Source organism: Moschus berezovskii, chromosome X (genome assembly GCF_049115385.1).
Source record: "Moschus berezovskii isolate FMDL1 chromosome X, NW_MosBer_1.0, whole genome shotgun sequence".
Taxonomy (NCBI): domain Eukaryota; kingdom Metazoa; phylum Chordata; class Mammalia; order Artiodactyla; family Moschidae; genus Moschus; species Moschus berezovskii.
The window spans coordinates 96,826,510-96,849,456 of NC_142488.1; the positions used below are offsets into that span (position 1 = coordinate 96,826,510).

General features: G+C 38.6%; 1 protein-coding gene across 1 annotated transcript in view; it reads left to right on the forward strand.

Annotated features, from left to right (window-relative positions):
* The window catches only part of RNF128 (ring finger protein 128), a 73,610-nt gene that overhangs the window by 1,321 nt on the left and 49,342 nt on the right, over nucleotides 1-22,947 (forward strand). The gene's annotated exons all lie outside the window — the stretch shown is intronic.

A 22,947-nucleotide genomic window follows, 5' to 3' on the forward strand; every position in this document is an offset into this window, starting at 1 on the left:
TGTTGGCATCATTGCTTTCCTTGGCCTCTGGGGGAAAAAATCTGATTTAGCTTATAGAGTGACAAAACAGGTGATTAGTGTTACTTGAAAGAGAGAGGTTTATGCACGAGGCTAGCAAGGACCTGAATTTTGGAAAATGTATCCAGGTAGATCTTAGATTTGTTCAGATGAGGTGGGTTACTCTTTTTCCCTTTTCAATTATCCTTCCAGAAACCTTCTTCCTATTTATGTTTAGGTATTCATACCATGTGTACATAGTGATCCTAGGCCCCAAAAGACAAAGAAAATAATGTAGGGGGATAAAAAGGCAGAGACACATACTAGCAGTATATCATAGTCGTTGAGAGCTGGGCCTCAAGTCAGATGTTGGTTCAAATCAGATGTTGGTTAAATTCTCGCTCCATTGCTTACTAGTCCTGTGACCTTGAGCAACTTATTTGAAGTCTAGCCTGGGTTCCCTCCTCAATCAAATGGAAAAGAACTAAGAATGAACCACTCCCACAGGTTTGCCAGGAGGATGAAGTGATTATCCTTTTAGGAGTCACTGGAGAGATGAATCTGCTTGTTTAGCTACTGGAGGTTTTGTGTTTTCCCTAAAACAATGTGTCTGGCCCTGCCTAGAGAGCACTTGTAGAGAGAGCGGCTGGGTGGTATAATGCAAAGGGCACTGAACTGGAACTCAGGAGATTTGAGCTCATTTTAGTCCCTTCTGTGCCTCTACCAGCTTTGTGACCTTGTACAGGTTACTCAGTCAAATGATAGTACAGAGGTAGGCGGGGGAGGCCAAGTTGCAGATTGTGCAGAGACAAAAATGAACCAAATAAACTCCCTTCCAGCTCTAAAACGCTTTGATTCTTAGATTTTATATTGAGTAAAGATAGAAGCAACTCCATCTCTTTTGGTTGATAATTCATTGATTAGAATGAAAAGACTTTTTAAAGGCTGATAGAAAGGAAGAATAAGGACTCATAAATTTTAAAGTCCTTCCATTTCAATTGGCTACTTACATGCAAGGTTTTGACTTTGCCTCCTCCAAATGAGATTCATTTGCACGGATGATTTGGAATTGAAAAGTACTCTTTAATTAGAGAGTTCTGGTTTAGACTGCTTTCATCCTACTTTTGTTTAAGGATATAAGCTTATATTTATCTGATAGTTTTAGGGGAACAATAAAATTAATTTTTTTGTGTTCCTACTATGTTCCAGGCACTCTGCATACATCTTACTTATACTTTGTGGAGAGATAGTATGGTGTACTAGGAAAAGCACAGGCATTGTAGTCAAGAACGAGAATCAAATTCTGAATTTACCACATAATAGCTTTGTGTCCTTGGTCAGATTTTTTAACTTTACTGATTCTCAGTTTTCCCATCTGTAAGATGGAGATATTTACATTGCTGTGATCATTAAGGATAATGTATGTAAAATACCTAGCAGATAATAAATACTCAGTTAAAAGTTAGTTATTATAATAGGCTAATGCTAACAAGGACTACAAGGAGATCCAACCAGTCCATTCTAAAGGAGATCAGTCCTGGGTGTTCATTGGAAGGACTGCTGCTAAAGCTGAAACTCCAATACTTTGGCCACCTCATGCGAAGAGTTGACTCACTGGAAAAGACTCTGATGCTGGGAAGGATTGAGGGCAGGAGAAGGGGACGACAGAGAATGAGATGGCTGGATGGCATCACCGACTCTATAGAGGTGGGTTTGAGTGAGCTCCGGGAGTTGGTGATGGACAGGGAGGCCTGGCGTGCTGTGATTCACGGGGTCGCAAAGAGTCGGACACGACTGAGCGACTGAACTGAACTGAATGCTAACAAGATGCAAAAAAATTAATGAGCAAACATAGGCTTACACAACTATCAGGGTAAAGACAAATACACTGGGAATCTAAGCATGGCTCTTTTGTTTCAGAATACTATATAGAAATAAACCCCTAAATATCGATCACTTAATTAAAACTCAGAAGAGTGTTTTGACACTTTAAAAAATGAATTTTATCTGAGATGTAGCAATGAATTATTATCTGACTGTAGCAATGTTACACTTAGGTTAACTAGATGAAAGAACTAGCTAATTAGTTGAGAAATGGAATCACATTACTCCTGGAGAAACTACTTTTCAACACAGGGGAAAATCACTTTGCATTTCATCCATGTATGTTGTTAAATATTTGTTTGCAAAGTGCTGTGTTGTTTGCTTTGCTCATTCCTGAGAGTAATCCCAGGGTTCGTTGTAATCTCTGGTCAAAAAATGAGTAATTTCTCTTGGATCCTAGTGGCAAAGAGGTAAGACAGAAGTTTAAGTGTTGATTAACTTAATATATTGCTATGAATTCTACAAGGGCCGCTAAATGTGGAAAAGTCATTGCTGTGGACTTTGTTTTACAAAACCTTTCTCCACCCCCTCTCACAGGGGCCTGTGCTTGAATTGTCCTTCAATGGAATTAGCACTGATCATCCACACTCCTACCTATCACAGTTCTGTGACCACGATGATCCATTTGTTTCAAGTAATAGAACTAACTGGTTTAGAGCAGTAGCTTTAAAACTTTTGTATATTGGAGAGAAACTCCAGTATCTAATCACATCCAATTAGAAAAATCAGGCTGTTTTTATGGATAACAGATTTTCCCAAAGAGTAGCTATAGCCTTGCAGCAACCTAGCAGTTTATTTCTGTATACTATCTTACAGAAAATCTTGATTCAGTCAGATAAAAAATTGTAAATGATAGATTTTTATTAACAGCTGATCCTGCAATCTCTGGATATTTTTCATTCAAATTGATCCAGAAACGGGGAAGAAAATTCAGAGAAAATTTTGGTTTCATAGTTAAATCACTGTTCGTGTCTTATTTAAATATGAAAATCAGATAAGAAGCAGCCAAAACTTAAAGAGTAAGCTCTAAAACCGTCTAAAATGCAGAGTTGTCACGATGAGACACGTTGCGCATGCTCTTATTATTGCACAACTAACTAGTCTGTTTTCCCAAGCAGATGAGCCTGAGCCTTGCATGCTTTCAATTGAACACAGCCCACGGGTTGAAGTGGTGTCAGTACTTCCTTGTATAGTTTTCTTTGAGTCAACATGTGCAGGCATGAGTTTATTGAAAGACCTGTGCAAAGCTTCCACCTTCATAATCCATGATGTGCTTATAAGAACTTGAAACATATTCAAAGGGATGGCAGGAGAAGCATTAATCCTGAGGGCTGTAAAAAAGTGAATTAACTAAGCCATTTAAGTTAATGAATGATTTGGTGGTCTCCCTGGAATAGAGTTTGCTATATGAAACAGTTGCTTGTTGTATACATTGTTGAAAGACCTCTTAGAGCGTATTAAGATGATGACCTTTGACACTTTTTATTTATTTTTTTTTTACTTTTTGGCTGCTCAGTACAGCATGTGGGATCTTAGTTCCTCAACCAGGGATTGAACCTGTGCCCTCTCCATTGGGAGTCAGGAGTCTTAACTGCTGGACTGTCAAGGAAGTCCCCAGGTTTTTTTTTCTTTAATTGAAATATACCTAATTTACAGTGTTATGTTAATTTAAGGTGTATAGCACAGTGATTCAGATATATATTTATACACACACACACATATATATATTCTTTTTCAGATTTTTTTCCCTTATGTGCATGCTTAGTTTCTTTAGTTGTGTCTGACTCTTTGTGACCCCATGGACCGTAGCCCGCCAAGCTCCTCTGTCGTTGGGATTTTTCCAGCAAGAATGATGGACTGGATTGCCATGCCCTCCTCCAGGGGATCTTCCCGACCCAGTGATCAAATCCGCGTCTCCTGCATTTCAGGGGGATTATTTGCCTGCTGAGCCATTGGGGAAGGCCCAGTTCCCTTGTAGGTTATTATAAAATATTGAGTATAGTTCCCTGTGCTATATAGTAGGTCCTTGTTGATTATCTATTTTATATAAAGTACTGTGTATATGTAAATCCCAAACTCCCTCCCCCTGCCACTTACTATTTTTAAAATCTTAGACCAGTATTTTACTTCTCTATGTCTTAGTTTTCTCCTATGTAAGATGGACATAATAAAAAACTTTCCTGATAAGGTTAATGGAATTAAATGATATAATACAGATAGAGTTTAACACAAAGCCTGACATTTAGGAAGCAACTATAATTTTTCTTAGGATAGGATAGTTAAATGTATTTTAGAAATACATTTGGAGTTAGGATAGGGATAGTTAAATGTATTTTAGAAAATGAAAATTGATTTTTATGTTTGTGGTATATAATTTGAAAATGAATAGCCATGAGTACTCCAAGGTCCATATTATCTGACATCTAACTGTAACTCTTTAGGAATAAGTTGAGTAAACTGAATGCTTTACAAGAAAACAGTCTTTTGGCCTGCATATGTTTGTCATTCTTTTCTCAAATAGCTGCTTGTCCCTTGAGTAACCAATCTCTTTTCCATTCACAAGGACTTTGGAATAGGATTTTCCACTGGTTTATTACCACCCAGTTCCTTCTCAACCATTTGATATTTAGTTTTTATTCTGTTTGGAGTTTTGCTGCTGTTATTGTTTTTTAATTTTTATTTTTTACCCCCTAGTAAGTTGACATCAAAAAGAAACTCTTTAGGCTCAAAAAGAAGTTGAGAAGAGATTGGGTGGTGATGATTTACCAAGGTAAAATACCATTCCAAAATCTGTTCTCATGTTCATCCTTTTTGATCTCTCTGCAGAACTGTATTTGATATTGATGACCACTCCTTTGAAATTCCTTCCCAAGCAGTCTCTTGCTTCTCTTTTGTTTCATTTCTCTTATTTTATTAACACATTCATCTCACACTTTTTCTTCCTTGCATTCACATCCAGGCCCCCAACACTCTCCCTCTAATAAGTATCTGCCACATCCAGTTAATGTAAACTTTTCCTTCTTCTCACATATCTTCCCTTCTCCCTCACAATTGTTATTACACTGCTTACAGTTCCAAATGTCTTCTAATGGAAACAAATGCTTAGCCTCCTAATTGGTCTCCCTGCCTTCAGTCACTTCTTCCTTTCAGTTCTTCTTCCACATGGCCACTGGAACATAGCTCTGGACATGCATATGCCATTACTCAAGAGCCCATTACTTATAATTTTTAGATTATGTTTCTCAGCATGGCATATAAACTCTTAATAATCTAATCCCAACCTATTTTTGAAGCTTTATGTACCTCTTGTCTCATATCGATCCTGAAACATATTCTCTACCCTTTCCCATTATCATTCCTTTGCTCATACTTCTGCTTTTGCCTATGTACCCTTTTCTTCCCAGTTCTGTTGATCAGAAACTTACCCATCCTTCAAAACCCAACACAGATGCCCCCTCATCTTTGAAGGTTTTCATAATTCCTTCTTTTCCTCTTCTCACCACAACCCCCACAACCAAAAACAAAATAATCTCTTATCTCCCATAGAATTCCATCCCTTATAAGTTCAGTTCAGTTCAGTTCAGTTCAGTCGCTAAGTCGTGTCCGACTCTCCGCGACCCCATGAATCACAGCACGCCAGGCCTCCCTGTCCATCACCAACTCCTGGAGTTCACTCAAACTCATGTCCACAGAGTCGGTGATGCCATCCAGCCATCTCATTCTCGGTCGTCCCCTTCTCCTTCCGCCCCCAACCCTTCCCAGCATCAGAGTCTTTTCCAGTGAGTCAACTCGTCGCATGAGGTGGCCAAAGTATTGCAGTTTCAGCTTTAGCATCAGTCCTTCCAATGAACACCCAGGATCGATCTCCCTTAGAATGGACTGGTTGGATCTCCTTGCGGTACAAGGGACTCTCAAGAGTCTTCTCAAGCACCACACAGTTCAAAAGCATCAATTTTTCGGCGATCAGCTTTCTTCACAGTCCAACTCTCACATCCATACATGACCACGGGAAAGACCATAGCCTTGACTAGACGGACCTTGGTTGGCAAAGTAATGTCTCTGCTTTTTAATATACTATCAAGGTTGATCATAACTTTCCTTCCAAGGAGTAAACGTCTTTTAATTTCCTGGCTGTAATCAGCATCTGCAGTGATTTTGGAGCCCAAAAAAACAAAGTCTGACACTGTTTCCACTTTTTTTCCATCTATTTCCCATGAAGTGATGGGACCAGATGCCATGATCTTTGTTTTCTGAATGTTGAGCTTCAAGCCAACCTTTTCACTCTCCTCTTTCACTTTCATCAAGAGGCTTTTGAGTTCCTCTTCACTTTCTGCCATAAGGGTTAGAGAGCATCACTATGAACAAAGCTAGTGGTGGTGATGGAATTCCAGTTGAGCTATTTCAAATCTTGAAAGATGATGCTGTGAAAGTGCTGCACTCAATATGCCAGCAAATTTGGAAAACTCAGCAGTGGCCACAGAACTGGAAAAGGTCAGTCTTCATTCCAATCCCAAAGGGAATGCCAAAGAATGCTCAAACTACCGCACAATTGCACTCATCTCACACACTAGTAAAGTCATGCTCAAAATTCTCCAAGCCAGGCTTCAGCAATATGTGAACCGTGAACTCCTAGATGTTCAAGCAGGTTTCAGAAAAGGCAGAGGCACCAGAGATCAAATTGCCAACATCCGCTGGATCATGGAGAAAGCAAGAGAGTTCCAGAAAGACATCTATTTCTGCTTCATTGACTATGCCAAAGCCTTTGACTGTGTGGATCACAGTAAACTGTGGAACATTCTGAAAGAGATGGGAATCCCAGACCACCTGACCTGCCTCTTGAGAAACCTGTATGCAGGTCAGGAAGCAACAGTCAGAACTTTACATGGAACAACAGACTGGTTCCAAATAGGAAAAGGTGTACGTCAAGGCTGTATATTGTCACCTTGCTTATTTAACTTATATGCAGAGTACATCATGAGGAACGCTGGGCTGGAAGAAGCACAGGCTGGAATCAAGATTGCTGGGAGAAATATCAATAATCTCAGATATGCAGATGACACTACCCTTATAAGTACTTTCTGCATTTTGCTGGTAGTTTTTGTTCATGTATTTTCTCTTCCTACTGTATTGTAATCATTTAAATGTTTTATTAATTTCATATTCCCCATGCTGCTACTGCTGCTAAGTTGCTTCAGTCATGTCCAACTCTGTGCGACCCCATAGACGGCAGCCCACCAGGCTCCCTCATCCCTGGGATTCTCCAGGCAAGAACACTGGAGTGGGTTGCCATTTTCTTCTCCAATGCGTGAAAGTGAAAAGTGAAAGTGAGGTCGCTCAATCGTGTCTGACTGAGTGACCCCATGGACTGCAGCCTACCAGGCTCCTCCATCCATGGGATTTTCCAGGCAAGAGTACTGGAGTGGCTTGCCATTGCCTTCTTCGAATCCATATGCTACTCAGACATTTTTATGTTAACTACACTAATGAGGAAAAAGGCATTTTATGGGTGCATATATGTACTTACTGTTAATACATCTGAATCTGTTAAGATTACTACAATAAATAAAAACAATTTTCGAAGATGAAACTCAGATCATAGGAATTTTTAGGTACTAATTATTCAACTTTATCTACACCAAATTATTTCTTTTTAATGAGAAAGTCTAAACTCAGTAATATTTATTATTTTCCAAAGAGTGTGTTCTCAAAAGGTAGTTCATGACAGACTTTCAGCTACCCAAGAAAGAAAACAAGAAAGGGTACCCAAGGACCACTCTTGTTCATGCCAAAACTACACTGTAAGGTAGACTGAATTCTAAAAAACTGAACTGGAAAAAAAAAGCCTCTTGCAGGCCTTAAAAACAACAAAATCACTTTGTGAAACACACGCCTGTAAACTCTATGGATCCAATGGGTCTCTTCAATATATAAACCCAGAAGCTCTTGTAGACTTGAGAGCTCTCCTATATTGTCACAATAAAAGCACATACTCATTACTATTTAGGGAATATCCCGGAATAACTCGCTAGAACAGAAATGTCTGACAAATACTAATTCAGGATATCCATTCATAAAACCTACTAGAAGGTATCCCTCCCTTCCCAAAGAAGCCAAAATACACCAACTTTAGATAATTCCCTCTGCAATGCTCATGGTGGCGGAGCTATTTCCCTTCCCTCAGTGCCAACATCATTCTTTGACTGCCACCTCTATTTACTGTGAAGGGTTCATTTCTGTCTTTCAAGTTAAGGGAACTACTTTTAAACTGAAATGAGGGGCTGTAAAAGTTTTTGACCTCCTGAGCCCTAGGTTCCTGATTTCCTTCTGAAGCCAACTAAAATGTGACAATGGAGAACCAAATACTTGATTGAAATGATACTTCTCACACAATAGTAACCACGATTCAATAAATATTTTGAGCTTAGCAAACCCTTAGCATGCCAACAGGTTATGTCCCAAGACCTTTAAGATCTTCAAATTCCCAAAGAAGGCTCTACCATATAAGCTCCTTTATTTCATAATTTATAAAATGAGGACAATCACATCTCGGATTTTGTGAACATAAGGGGAAAACGCATGTTAAATGGGGACAAAGCCGAGGTGAAAAGTGGGCAGCAAGACAAGCTCCCTCATCAGCTTAACTCAAAGCAGTAACACTCAAAGTCATACCTCAACAAACCTACACAGTTCTGTATATCATGCATCTTTGGAGTAGCTCGGCAGTACTGATAATTACAAATGTCTGATCCTTCAGTTTCAAGTGTCCACTGGAATTTCCCCCATAATACCAACAAACCAGGCATAAAGGCATAGCCAGCATAATTTGCTAAACTTACAAGGATATTTCAATATTCCCCATAGGAACCTTTATTAACTTCCCTGTTGACTCAGTGGTAAACAATCTGCCTGCCAATGCAGGAGATGCGGATTCCATCCCTGGGTCAGGAAGATCTCCTGGAGGAGGAAATGGCAACCCACTCCAGTATTCTTGCCTGGAAGATCCTATGGACAGACAAGCCTGGCGAGTGTACATGGGATAGTAAGAGAGTTGGACTTGACTTAGTGGCTAAACAACAACAGTTTATGAATCTTTTTACTGTATGTGCTTTGTAAATACTTGTTGAGTGGCCTTAAATACACAAGAATGACAGAGGATCATAAGGTTCCCTAGAAAAATATCTAAAATAAGGGATTGAAACTCAATTCACTGAACATTTAGGGTCTACTGGATGCTAAGTACTGAGCTTCCTGCCTCAATATACAAAGAAAGGAGAAATAAGATTATATAAATACTTTTAAGATTGCAAGGACCTCTATGGTGGTCACCATCTTGTGCTAGTCTATGGTTTTTATTTTTTATTTTTTCTAGGGGAGCCCCTCTTTTCATTTATTTTTTATCTTAAAAGCTTTCCTCCTTTTCATCTATTTTTCTTTTTTTTTTACTTTTTTTTTATTGGAGGCTAATTATTTTACAATATTATATTGGTTGGTTTTGCCATACATTGCGGAGAAGGCAATGGCAAGCCACTCCAGTACTGTTGCCTAGAAAATCCCATGGATGGAGGAGCCTGGTAGGCTGCAGTCCATGGGGTCGCTAAGGGTCGGACATGACTGAGCGACTTCACTTTCACTTTTCACTTTCACACATTGGAGAAGGAAATGGCAACCCACTCCAGTGTTCTTGCCTGGAGAATCCCAGGGACGGGGGGGCCTGATGGGCTTCCGTCTATGGGGTCACACAGAGTCGGACATGACTGAAGTGACTTAGCAGCAGAAAGCTAGAATCTAGGTTAATCTGCTCTCTTGCCCTAACCCTAGAATCAGTTATTTCTTCGGGGAGTGGGGGCTTTTATTGGAGAACAGCGCCTCAGAATCAAGATCGGGCATTAGGTACGCTCATTGCTTTTGGAGTGTCATTGCTAGGCTTTCAAGGAACAAAGCGAGGAAATATGTATATGTACTCACACAAATATACACATATCTACATTCACCTATCTGAAGAACAGAGCCTGGTGGGCTTCCGTCTATGGGGTCACACAGAGTCGGACACGACTGAAGTGACTAGCAGCAGCAGCAGCAGCCATACATTGACATGAATCCGCCCTGGGTGTACATGAGTTCCCTCTCCTGAACCCCCTCCCTCCTCCCTCCTCCCCTTATCCTCCCTCTGGGTCATCCCCACATACCAGCCCCTAGCATCCTGTAACATGCATCGACCCTGAACTGGCGATTCGTTCCACATATGATAATATACATGTTTCAATGCCATTCTCCCAAACCATCCCACCCTCACCTTCTCCCACAGAGTCCCAAAGACTGTTTTATACATCTGTGTCTCTTTTGCTGTCTCGTATACAGGGTTATCATTTGCATCTTTCTAAATTCCATATATATGCGTTAGTATACTGTATTGGTGTTTTTCTTTCTGGCTTACTTCACTTGTATAATAGGCTCCAGTTTCATCCACCTCATTAGAACTGATTCAAATGCATTTTTTTAATGGCTGAGTAATACTCCATTGTGTATATGTACCAAAGCTTTCTTTTTTTTTTTTTTAATTTTTCTTAATTTTTTTTTTGGTAATTAATTTATCTTTTATTGGAGGGAAATTATTTTACAATATTATATTGGTTGGTTTTGCCATACATTGACATGAATTCGCCCCGGGTTTACGTAAGTTCCCCCTCCTGAACCCCCCTCCCACCTCCCTCCTCCCTTTATCCTCCCTGTGGGTCATCCCCGCATGCCAGCCCTGAGCATCCTATAACGTGCATCGACCCTGAACTAGTGATTCGTTTCACATACGACAACATACGTGTTTCAGTGCCATTCTCCCAAATCATCCCACCCTCACCCTCTCCCACAGAGTCCCAAAGACTGTTCTATTCATCTGTGTCTCTTTTGCTGTCTCTCATACAGGGTTATCATTTGCATCTTTCTAAATTCCATATATATGCGTTAGTATACTGTATTGGTGTTTTTCTTTCTGGCTTACTTCACTCTGTATAATAGGCTCCAGTTTCATCCACCTCATTAGAACTGATTCAAATGTATTCTTTTTAATGGCTGAATAATACTCCATTGTGTAAAGGTACCAAAGCTTTCTTATCCATTCGTCTGCAGATGGACATCTAGGTTGCTTCCATGTCCTGGCTATTATAAACAGTGCTGCAATGAACATTGGAGTACATGTGTCTCTTTCAATTCTGGTTTCCTCGGTGTGTATGCCCAGGAATGCGATTGCTGGATCATATGGCAGTTCTATTTCCAGGTTTTTGAGGAATCTCCACACTGTTCTCCATAGTGGCTGTACTAGTTTGCATTCCCACCAACAGTGTAAGAGGGTTCCCTTCTCTGCACACCCTCTCCAGCATTTATTGCATGTAGACTTTTGGATAGCAGCCATTCTGACTGGTGTGAAATGGTATCTCATTGTGGTTTTGATTTGCATCTCTCGGATTATGAGGGATGTTGAGCATTTTTTCATGTGTTTGTTAGCCATCTTTATGTCTTCTTTGGAGAAATGTCTGTTTAGTTCTTTGGCCCATTTTCTGATTGGGTCACTTATTTTTCTGGAATTGAGCTGCAGGAGCTGCTTGTACATTTTGGAGATTAATCCTTTATCCGTTGCTTCATTTGCTATTATTTTCTCCCATTCTGAAGGCTGTCTTTTCACCTTGCTTATAGTTTCCTTTGCTGTGCAGAAGCTTTTGATTTTAATTAGGTCCCATTTGTTTATTTTTGCTTTTATTTCCAATATTCTTGGAGGTAGTTCTTGGAGGATCCTGCTGTGATTTATGTCAGAGAGTGTTTTGCCTACGTTCTTCTCTAGGAGTTTTATAGTTTCTGGTCTTACATCTAGCTCTCTAATCCATTTTGAGTTTATTTTGGTGTATGGTGTCAGGAAGTGTTCTAGTTTCATTCTTTTACAAGTGGCTGACCAGTTTTCCCAGCACCACTTGTTAAAGAGACTGTCTTTTCTCCATTTTATATTCTTACCTCCTTTGTCAATGATAAGGTGTCCATAGGTGCGTGGATTTATCTCTGGGCCTTCTATTTTGTTCCATTGATCTATATTTCTGTCTTTATGCCAGTACCATACTGTCTTGATAACTCTTGCTTTGTAGTAGAGCCTGAAGTCTGGCAGGTTAATTCCCCCAGTTCCATTCTTCTTCCTCAAGATTGCTTTGGCTATTCGAGGTTTTTTGTATTTCCATACAAATTGTGAGATTATTTGTTCTAGTTCTGTGAAAAATATCATTGGTAGCTTGATAGGGATTGCATTGAATGTATAAATTACTTTGGGTCATATACTCATTTTCACAATATTTATTCTTCCAATCCGCGGACACGGTATATTTCTCCATCTATAATTTCCTCTTTGATTACTTTCACTAGTGTTTTATAGTTTTCTATGTACAAGTCTTTTGTTTCCTTAGGTAGATATATTCCTAAGTATTTAATTCTTTTCGTTGCAACAGTGAATGGAATAGTTTCCTTAATTTCTCTATTTTCTCATTATTAGTGTATAGGAATGCAAGGGATTTCTGTGTGTTGATTTTATATCCTGCAACTTTACTGTATTCATTGATTAGCTCTAGTAGTTTTCTGGTAGAGTCTTTAGGGTTTTCTGTGTAGAGGATCATGTCATCAGCGAACAGTGAAAGTTTTACTTCTTCTTTTCCAATTTGTATTCCTTTTATGTCTTTTTCTGCTCTGATTGCTGTAGCCAAAACTTCCAGAACTATGTTGAATAGTAGTGGTGAGAGTGGGCACCCTTGTCTTGTTCCTGACTTTAGGAGAAATGTTTTCAGTTTTTCACCGTTGAGGATAATGTTTGCTGTGGGTTTGTCATATATAGCTTTTATTATGTTGAGGTATGTCCCTTCTATTCCCACTTTCTGGAGGGTTTTTATCATAAATGGATGTTGAATTTTGTTGAAAGCTTTCTCTGCATCTATTGAGATAATCATATGATTTTTATTTTTCAGTTTGTTAATGTGGTGTATTACGTTGATTGATTTGCAGATATTGAAGAATCCTTGCATTCCTGGGATAAAGCCCACTTGGTCATGATGTATGATCTTCTTAATGTGTTGTTGGAATCTGATTGCTAGAATTTTGTTAAGGATTTTTGCATCTATGTTCATCAGTGATATTGGCCTGTAGTTTTCTCTTTTTGTGGGATCTTTACCAGGTTTTGGTATTAGGGTGATGGTGGCTTCATAGAATGAGTTTGGAAGTTTCCCTTCCTCAGCAATTTTCTGGAAGAGTTTGAGTAGAATAGGTGTTAGCTCTTCTCTAAATTTTTAGTAGAATTCAGCTGTGAAGCCGTCTGGACCTGGGCTTTTGTTTGCTGGAAAGTTTCTGATTACAGCCTCTAGGTCCGTGCTTGTGATGGGTCTATTCATATTTTCTATTTCTTCCTGGTTCAGTTTTGGAAAGTTGTACTTTTCTAGGAATTTGTCCATTTCTTCCAGGTTATTCTAGTTTATGGTTTTTAAATAGTAATATGACCTAGATAACAAAGAAACAATGACGAGTATTTCCGTTGAACCTTCCCTTTTCTATTTTTTTTTGTACTTTAAAAATTTGATTTATAGCTTTCAATTTATGTCTCCAACTAAAGTGCTTCCATTGAACATGTTGATGAATGTTGAATTCCATAATATAAAAACTCCATAATATAAAAATCAAGATAGCTTGATTGATGAATTGTTTTTCTAAGCACATAAGGAACTATTTCCCCTAGTCCATGGAAGATGTGTGTTGTCTCATCTAGAATGCATTTAGTCTCTATTCTTAGGCTTCAATGGAGGAAATAGAGGAGAGTACCAAAGGTATTGTCTAAATTATTTTCTGATTATAAACTTAACTATGCTTCTTGCAGAAAACTTGGACAATAAAGAAAACTAAAAATAAGAGCTCCACATAATTCCACAATGCAGAGACGGTATCGTTAATATCCTTTCTTGTCTCTTTTTCCATGTATAGGTATAGTTTGGTATCCTACTTTTATCATGAATATTAATACAGTATTAAGAAAATACAGACAATTTAAAGGAAAACAGAAAAAGCCATAAATGTAACCATTTTAGCATTTTGGGGTGTTTTTGTTGTCGTTTTCTCCCTTTGCTCTGTATATGTATTATGTAAAGAATTATAATTATATACTAGATATGCAGTTTTGTATCCTACTTCTTGTTGTAAGCATTTTCCCATGTAACTAAAAATAGAAAGAGGGTTCCTTTATAAGCTGAAGATGGCAGTCTTTGATGTGGGTGGGAATTGAGTTTCTTTTCCAATAACTATCAAAAAGAAGTGCAGAAATGGTGATGCGGAGAGATGTGAATTGGAGCATTTAAAACAAAAATATACCCCAGAGAGCTTTACATAAAATATGCTAACTAGTCAAAAACATGATCTGGTCTAACCCATATTCATTGCCTATTGTGGCCTTGGCCTTTTGAAAGATTTGATCACCATTTGTGCCTTAGTTCCTCTTCTTCTATCGTATTCTTATAATATTTCTATGTTATAGGAATTAGGTCACAAATGAAGTTTACACCCAGTTTCCTTGTTGCTTGGTTAAGCAGCACCTCATTGACTAAAATGGCTTTTCTTATTCATGACAGCCACTGAACTATAAACTGTTGTTGGGTTTTTCCCAAACTTTACTTGATAGGGTACCACAAATACTGCTTAGGGGTGAATAATTTTTTGTATATGTAAATTTTATTGACGAATAATGTACATACCAAAAAGGTACAGAAATAATTAGTGTATAGCTCAGTGCATTTTCACAAAGTGAGCACACTTGTGTAAACAGCACCTGGATCAAGAAGCCGAATAGTCCCAGAACCCCAGAAGACTACCTTGTGCCCCACAGTGAAGAATCTTTGAAGCAGCACAGTTGTCAACTTTGTTTTCAGAGGAAATGACTTCTTGCAGCACGTGGTAGGAGCCCACTCACCCACAGAAACAAATCCTACACTGCATTGGAGCTAGTTAACTGTGGTTGATCCTCAGCTACACACTATAGGGAGTTCTTTCCAAGCACTTTTTGACAAAGTTATTAAGCCGGTTCAGAATTGCCACATTTTGCTGTTAACACCCACTTTGGAGCTCTGTGGGCAAAGCAGAACACAAGGGCTCTTTGTTATTTTCCCATTTCCTGTTCTGCCTCTTTCAGTTGTATGTATGTCTTTCTGTATATCATGACATATAATTATTGCCTGAATTTACCCCTAGGCTTGCTACAATATTGATTGCTTCCAGAAAGAAAGTTTGGTGATTCATGCCTGACTTCATGTGGGCTGTTAGGTTCAGAACCTAGACATGATTTACTTGGTTTTAATGCTTGAATGCTCAAGTTAGATACAAATCAGTGATTTTGAGTTAACCCTGTTTATTTTGACCTTTTTTGAAAGAAGATGGTGCTTGAACTCACTTGGTGTGTGTGTATTTCTCTCAGGATATCAGTCATTATCATTTCAGATAAAATGTTAAATAAACGTAGTTAAATGCTGCCTGCAACTAAAAAGTCTTAGCCTTTGAAAAGAAAACACACCAAAATGTTAACTGTGGTTATATCCGGTTGGTGGAGTTATAGGTGATTACTGTTCTCTTTATTATAATTTGTCTCTATTTTATGAATTTCCTAAAATGAATGTTTTATACTTGTAATCAGAAAAATAACGTTTCTTAAAAATCCAAAATACTCCTGTAGTGTTCATAAATCCAAAAGAAAGCATTAATTATGTGACTATACCAATAGCAGGAACAAAGCATAACTAATGATAGAAATGATTTATAGACTATTATTAGAATTTAAAGAAGAATTACTTTGGTTTTTTGAATATATCTAGCTCACAAAGTTGTTAGCATGGTCCTTTCTTGTTAATACTAACTGGTTTTTTCATATGTAAAATAAGCCTTGAACACGAAAGAACTTTAAAGACTGACTTTTTCAATTTATTATATAGAATGTTTCTCTTCTCTTTACCCTTTGTATTACGATTGGTATTTTTCCTTTCCCCCCTTTTATACATACCTTACCTTTCTTGTTTTTTTGTCTATTTCTTTTCCATAAGAGGCCTGCTTGCCCTCACAAGCCCTCTTCAATATCTTTTCTATTCAATAATTTTAAAATTAATGCTAAATTTAATAGCTTAATATGAAGAATCCAATATATTGGCAGTTTTCACCCATGCCACACTGAGTTCATCTGATGACAATTTGTTGTTGAGTCACTCAGTCGTGTCCAACTATTTGTGACCCCATGGGCTGCAGCACCCCAAGCTTTGTCCTTCACTATCTCCTGGAGTTTGCTCAAATTCACATCCATTGAGTTGGTGATGCCATCCAACTATTTCATCCTCTGTCATTCCCTTCTCCTTCTGCCTTCAATCTTTCCCAGTATCAGGGTCTTTTCCAGTGAGTCAGCTCTTCGCATCAAGTGGCCAAAGTATTGGAGCTTCAGTCTCAGCATCAGTCTTTCCAATAAATATTCAGGGTTGATTTACTTTAGGATGGATTGGTTTGATCTCCTTGCAGTCCAAGGGACTCTCAAGAGTCTTCTGCAATACCACAGTTCTAAAGCATCAGTCTTTGGTGCTCAGCCTTCTTTATGGTCCAACTCTCACATCCATACATGACTACTGGAAAAACCATAGCTTTGACTATATGGACCTTTGTCAGCAAAGTAATGTCTCTGCTTTTTAATATTCTGTCTAATTTTTTCATAGCTTTTCTTTCAAAGAGCAAGTGTCTTTTAATTTCATGGCTGTGGTCACCATTCACAATGATTTTGGAGCCCAAGAAAATAAAGTCTGTCACTGTTTTCATTGTTTCCCCATCTATTTGCCATGAAGTGATGGGACCAGATGCCATGATCTTAGTTTTTTGAAAACTGCTTTTAAGCCAGCTTATTCACTCTTCCTCTTTCGCCTTCATCAAGCGGCTCTTTAGTTCTTCTTCATTTTCTGCCATAAGGCTGGTGTCATCTGCATATCTGAGGTTATTGATATTTCTCCTTGCAGTCTTAATTCCAGGTTGTGCTTCATCCAGCCTGGCATTTCGCATGATGTAATCTGCATATAAGTTAAATAAGCAGGGTGACAGTATAAAACCTTGATGTACTCCTTTTCCAAGTTTGAATCAGTCCACTGTTCCATGTCTGGTTCTAACTGTTGCTTCTTCACCTGCATACAGATTTCTTAGGAGGCAAGTAAAGTGGTCTGGTATTCCCATCTCTTTAAGAATTTTCCGCGGTTTGTTGTGATCCACACAGTCAGAGACTTTAGCATAGTCAATGAAGCAGAAGTTGATGTTTTTCTGGAACTCCCTTGCTTTTTCTATGATCCAATAAATGTTGGCAATTTGATATATGGTTCTTGTGCCTTTTCTAAATCCAGCTTGTACATCTGGGAGTTCTCAGTTTACGTACTGTTGAAGCCTATCTTGGAGAATTTTGACCATGACCTTCCTAGCATGTGAAATGAGTGCAGTTGTGTAGTAGTTTGAACATTCTTTGGCATTGGAAGGAAAACTGACCCTTTTCTGTCCTGTGGCCGCTGCTGAGTTTTCCAAATTTGCTGGCATATTGAGTGCAGCACTTTCACAGCATCATCATTTAGAATTTGAAAGAGCTCAACTGGAATTCCATCACCTCTGCTAGTTTTGTTCGTAATGATGATTCCTAAGGCCCACTCCACTTCACACTCCAGAATGTCTGGCTCTAGGTGAGTGATCACACTATCATAGTTATCTGGTGGCTCAAATCATGAACTCCTTATGCCAAAATTCAGACTTAAATTGAAGAAATAGGGAAAACCACTGGGCCATTCAGGTATGACCTAAATCAAATCCCTTATGATTATACAGTGAAAGTGACAAATAGATTCAAGGGATTAGATCTGATAGACAGACTGCCTGAAGAACTATGGATGGACGGAAGTTTGTAACATTGTACAGGAGGCACTGATGACGATAGCTTTTGTCATTCTAGAAAAGAGGAAGAAATTTTATGAGAATAAGGACGAAGGAGAATCATGGTATTCTTATTTTACACTTTATTAATGATTTGCAGAACATACAAGCTCAATCAAAATTGTATTTAACACATCATTAAAATTGAATTACAGATCTTCCTCAACTTAGGATAGAGTTACATCCTGGTAAACCCATCATAAATGGAAAATATCATAAGTCAAAAATGCATTTAATACACCTAACCTACCTAACATGATAACATGTTCTTTAATATGCTCAGAACATTTATATTACCCTACAGTTGTGCAAAATCATCTAACACAAAGCCTATTTGATAATAAACCATTGATTATCTCATGTAATTTATTGAACACTGTACTGAAAGTGAAAAACAGAATTATTGTATGGGTACACAGTGGTGGTAAGTATATTAGTTGTTTACTTTCATGGTCACATGGCTGACTGCTGCTGCCCAGTGTCTAAAGAGTGGATCGTACCACTCATATTATAAGTCACACCATCATAAGTTGGGAACCTTCTGTACTTGTATTTTTGGGGGCTTCCCAGGTGGCGCAGTGGTAAAGAATCTGCCTGCCAATGCAGGAGATGCAAGAAATGCTGGTTTGATCCCTCAGTTAGGAATATCCCTTGGAATAGGAAATGGCAACCCGCTGCAGCATTCTTGCCTGGAAAATCCTATGGACAGGCGAGCTTGCAGGATACAATCTATGAGATTGCAAAGAGTTGGACACAACTGAGCATGCATGTATTTATTTTTTAAATTGGCATTTCCTTTGAAATAATACTTTGCTATGCACAGGTTGGTGGTTTGCACAAGAAACTGTCAAATTCAAGGGTAGCTGTTATACTACTTCTTTTCCTCTTAGGATACATTTTGTGTCCTACTTTTCTACATGCTTCCTTTGCCTTTTGTAGCTCAATCAATTCTACCTTAGATATATTCTCTATTTCTCTCTCTCTCTCTTGCTTTTGCTTTTATTCTGTCTTGCTGTATCCCATCTTTACAAAAAAATTTGAGCTTCTTAAATGTTTTGGTTTTTTTGCTTGCTTGCTTAAGTATTTCTGAGATTTTTTTTCTGAGTTTTATTATAAATTTGGGTTAAGTAATAAGTTATATTTGCTTTGAAGTTTTTAGTCCTCAAAGCATTTCACATGGAAGTAATCTTGGGGTTAATTTGGGACCTTAAACTCTATTTACCAACATTCAGTTCAGTTCAGTCGCTCAGTCGTGTCCGACTCTTTGTGACCCCATGAATCACAGCACACCAGGCCTCCCTGTCCATCACCAATTCCCGGAGTTCACTCAAACCCACCTCCATCGAGTTGGTGATGCCATCCAGCCATCTCATTCTCTGTCGTCCCCTTCTCCTGCCCCCAATCCCTCCCAGAATCAGAGTCTTATCCAGTGAGTCAACTCTTCTCAGGCAGGTGAATTTTTGAAATGCAACCCATCAATGTTTCTGTTGTGGTTTTTGTTCGTAATGATAGCTCCATTAAATATAGTTTATTAGATTCTCCCCAATCATGCTAGTTTAGAGAGATTTCTCTACTTACTCAGTTCTTTGTGACGTTGACCAAAGCACTACCTCACCCTTTACATGTGTTTTACCTTAAGGAATCTCCATTTTGTTTTCCTAACCTATGATCATCTCGGAGGTTGGCTTATTTTAATAGCATTTGTAATGTTCCCAAAAGTTTCAGGAATGTAATTTTGATTTGTGGCTTAGCCATTAACAGATTTCCAAGTCATTAGATGTTTTCTCATTTTAGAGGATTTCAACAGTCATTCAGATGAAGGCTAGAAAAGTGTGATTATATTGAGTAAGGTTTTCATTAGTAGATATACACAAACATATATTATAGATATAAACAAACCTATATTTAACAGAATTCCAAAGTGCTTTGAGTTATAGGAGTGTTTCAAAGTTTTACTTCCCACCACCATCATTTCATCTTGGCAAGAGAGCAGGATGTGTAAAAGAAATGGAAACTGGCCAGTGCAAAAGCATCAGTCATCTCCCTTGCCCTAGACCTCAACCCTCCACCTACTTTGCTGCTTTTGTCTGGCTGATGTCTTTTGGTTGAACTGGCAATCAAGACACGGAAATTGACTTACTTTGACTAATGTAATTAAAGGCTAAGAGATTACCCTTTGTTGGCAAGGAAAGATCGGAGAAGGCAATGGCACCCCACTCCAGTACTCTTGCCTGGAAAATCCCATGGACAGAAGAGCCTGGTAGGCTGCAGTCCATGGGGTCGCTAAGAGTCAGACATGACTGAGCGACTTCACTTGCACTTTTCACTTTCATGTACTGGAGAAGGAAATGGCAACCCACTCCAGTGTTCTTGCCTGGAGAATCCCAGGGACGGCGGAGCCTGGTAGGCTGCCGTCTGTGGGGTCACACAGAGTCAGACACAACTGAAGCAACTTAGCAGCAGCAAGGAAGGATACATGATTACTCTTTTTTATTTCAACCTATTGTACCAAAGGTGAATGTGTTCTATTTGAAATTGGGAGATAGCATATCACAATGGAAAAACAGATGTCCTTGAGTCAGACTGCTCTTTTTTAATTCCAGCCCTACTAATTAATATATATGTAGTCTTGGGCAAGTTGTTGACCTGGACTTCATTTATCTTGATTTATATAAAGGGGGTAATAGTGCCCATTTCCTGTGATATTGTAAATAAAGTGTTTGGCCTGAGGTGGGTGTTTTATGACTGTTAGTTCTCTTGAACCTTTTGTTGACAGTTTTTTCTTTTTTTAACTAAACATAATATTTCAACTTTGATTATTACAGCTGTTCGCTACCACATTTTGAAATAAGTAATTGCTTTATATGTAGAAGTAGGGAAAAAATGTGGCATCCAAATTGCTATTTTTTTGGCAGTTTTTGAGAAATGCAGGTAGAAATCACATAATCAAGAAACTGAAACAACTCTTGTCCTTCTCCCCTGTGTATTTCCATATTAAGCAGCAGCAGGACCTTAAAATCAAGATGTTAAGCTCTAACAATAGAAATGGCTTTGACCCTTTTGAGGGCAAAGTGGTCCAAAGATCGGGAACTGAGGAATGAGGTAGATTTTGACTTAAATCCCAGATCTATCATGTAATAATAGCTTTGTGACCTTAACCAAATTAATCTCTATAACAGGAGTTCCCAACCTCTGGGATCTAATGCCTGATGATCTGAGGTGGAGCTGATGTAATAATAATAAATTAATAATAATTATTAATAGTAAATTAATAATTTCTATTAATAAATTGCACAATAAATATAATGCACTTGAATCATCCTGAAACCATCCTCCCGCCAACCCCAGTCCATGGATAAATTGTTTTCCGTGAAACTGGTCTCATAAAGATTGGGGATCACTGCTCTATAAGACTCATCTGTTGAATGGGGGATAATAGTTGTCTCTATTTCATAAGGTTATTATGAGGGATGAATTAGACAATATATAATACAGTTAGTACACAGCCTTGTTCATTAAAAAATAGCTTAAGCACCTCCTTACCCTCATGTATAGCCCTATCTTGGAGGCTGGCAATATATATCTCTGCGGGACTTCTCAGAACCTCTGAGAAGTCTGCTGCTGCTGGCCAAGTCACTTCAGTCGTGTCCGACTCTGTGCGACCCCATAGACGGCAGCCCACCAGGCTCCCCTGTCCCTGGGATTCTCCAGGCAAGAACACTGGAGTGGGTTGCCATTTCCTTCTCCAATGCATGAAAGTGAAAAGGGAAAGTGAAGTTGCTCAGTCGTGTCCGACTCTTAGTGACCCCATGGACTGCAGCCTACCAGGCTCCTCTGTCCATGGGATTTTCCAGGCAAGAGTACTAGATGAGTCTAAAACACTTTAACTTTGTCTAATGCATTATTTTCTAAACTTATTTATCTATAGAATGATTTTTATCTCAGAATACTAAATATCTGAAATATAGTTTGGAAAACACTGATTACCAAGCTCTTGATAACTTCTTTCCTCTTTCCTTCTCTCCCCCTCCCTCTGTCTTTCTGTGTCTCTCTTAGACTGACCTCATACTTTAACTGTACCAAAGTCCTGTCAGTGTCAAGGAGTGACTACACCAGTTATCTCACTATGATAAGAAAGAATGTTTTCAGCTGTGATGACAAACATTTAAGTTATGTTTCTTGGTACTAATATGGTACCTTTTATATCAAGTTAATGTAACTTTAAAGTTCCACAGATTTATTCTCCTTATTGACTTGCAGAGACAATTTATTGTGAAAGGATAAAAACAAATGAGACAGGTTTGTGTCTGTTTTATCAATTAGTGTATGGGCCTAACTTAGCTTAGCTTTTGTATTAATACAGAAGGAAATTTAGTATTCTCAGTTAGCAGAGTGTTCTTATTTATGAATTTTTTAATACGAAATGGTACCACAATTTCTGTAGAGGCATACCAAATTCTCTTTTTCTCTGGTTCAGGTACCTAATAGAATACTAATTTAACATCTGTAACTTTTGCCTGCGTAGGTTCTTGTGGCAGGATCAAAATGAATACTTTATCTCTCAACATAATGCTCTTTCTGATTTTAATGATTAATGCAATTTCCAATCTAATCCCCCTGTTATAAACTGTACGTGAAGAGAAGACACACAAAAAGAGGTTCCAGTTGCAGCAAAAGTTTGAACACCCCTTTATGACCAGCCTTGTGACTGGATATTGTAGTAGGAGAATAGTAACAGGAAGTAGGTGAAGATAAACAATGACCTGGTCCTTTCCATCTAGGTTACATTTTCAGCCTGTGTTGTGTATTTTTTGGCTAATAGTGATATTTTTGTTTCGCACTCAAATATCAATAAAGTTAGGACTTTTTGTTGTTGAGTCGCTCAGTCATGTCTGACTCTGCGACCTCATGGACTGCAGCCCACCAGGCTTCCCTGTCCTTCACCATCTCCTGGAGCTTGCTCAAACTCATGTCCATTGAGTCGGTGATGCCATCCAACCATCTCATCCTCTGTCGTCCCCTTCTCCTCCTGCCTTCTGTCTTTCTCAGTTTCAGAGTCTTTTCCAGTAAGTCGGA